This window comes from Simochromis diagramma, unplaced genomic scaffold, assembly GCF_900408965.1.
Source record: "Simochromis diagramma unplaced genomic scaffold, fSimDia1.1 OVJJ01000323.1, whole genome shotgun sequence".
NCBI classification, from domain to species: Eukaryota; Metazoa; Chordata; class Actinopteri; order Cichliformes; family Cichlidae; genus Simochromis; species Simochromis diagramma.
Window position 1 is genome coordinate 1,035,316 of NW_024386770.1, and position 1,293 is coordinate 1,036,608.

Below are 1,293 nucleotides of genomic sequence, written 5' to 3' on the forward strand. Positions count from 1 at the left end.
ATAGGCGGGTCTAACGGCACAAGGTGCAATCCTAACCGTGTGGCGTGGTCAAAACTGATTAGGTTTTGCTCTGAACCGGAGTCGACCAGGGCCTGACAGGAGTTCGTGGCACGGTTGACAACTAAACTGACTGTGAGAAGCAAACGGGGTTTATCATCACTATGAGAACCGCCCACCCGTATCCCCGAATCTACTGGCGGGCTGGCCCTTTTCCTCTCTTAGGACATGCTGCGATTAAATGTTCTGTTGACCTGCAATAAAAACACGCGCGTGCACGAAAGCGACGCTCCCTCTCTTCCGGAGGCAGCTGAGCGCAGCCAATCTGCATCGGTTCCGGCGCCGCGTCTACGACGGAGGGAGAGGCGACTGACACAGGCGACTGCATTATGGGTGGAGCTGGCGCAAACGAACACGGAAGTGGACGGAGGAGGGAACGTTGGAGTTTGTAGTTCCTCTCCCTCTCTCTCAGCCTGTTGTCAATACGGAGAGAAAGGGAGACTAACTCCTCAAACGTAGCGGGCTCATCCCGTGAAGCAAGCTGATCTTTCATGTTATCATTCAGGGACTGTAGAAATATTCCCTGCAACGCGTGATCCGGCCACCCCGTCTCCGCGGCGGCCGTTCGAAAGTCTATGAGGTAATCAGCAACACTACGGCGACCCTGGCGCAGCTTTAACAACTTACGGGCCGAACTGCCCTCAGAGACAGGATGAGCGAATGTCTTTTTAAACTCACCCAGGAAGTCATCATAAGAGCAGGTTCGCAAGGGATGGCTTGACAGGTATGCTTCTGCCCATCTTAGAGCACGATCCCGTAATTTCCCTATGAAATAGGAAATCCGAGCGGCGTCGTCAATGAAGGTGCGTGGTGAGCGGCCAAATACCAGATCGCACTGAAGTAGGAACTCCGTGCAGCTCCCCGGATCCCCAGAAAAAGGTTCGGGCTCCGGGGATGATGCGTTGCGAAAAATCGGCCCACTTTGGAGCACGGAAGCCGAGGCGGGGGTCAAAGTGGATGGCTGTGTGTTTTGTGCGGGGGCCGCGGGTTCGGGGGCAGGACGCGGCACGGAGGACGCGGCACGGGAGCGAGGTTAGCTTGTAGAGCCTCTACGGCAGCAAAGATCTTAGCCTGTCCCTCACCAAGGTCTTTCTGTGAAGCCAGGAGATATTGAATGGATTGCTCGTGGTGACCTAGGATGGCACCTTGTTTCTGAATGGCTGTCCGCTCTGCGTCTGCTGAGTCCATATTGTGGCCAGATCTTACTGTACGGCCGAGAGGGCCAGGCTGTGGGTG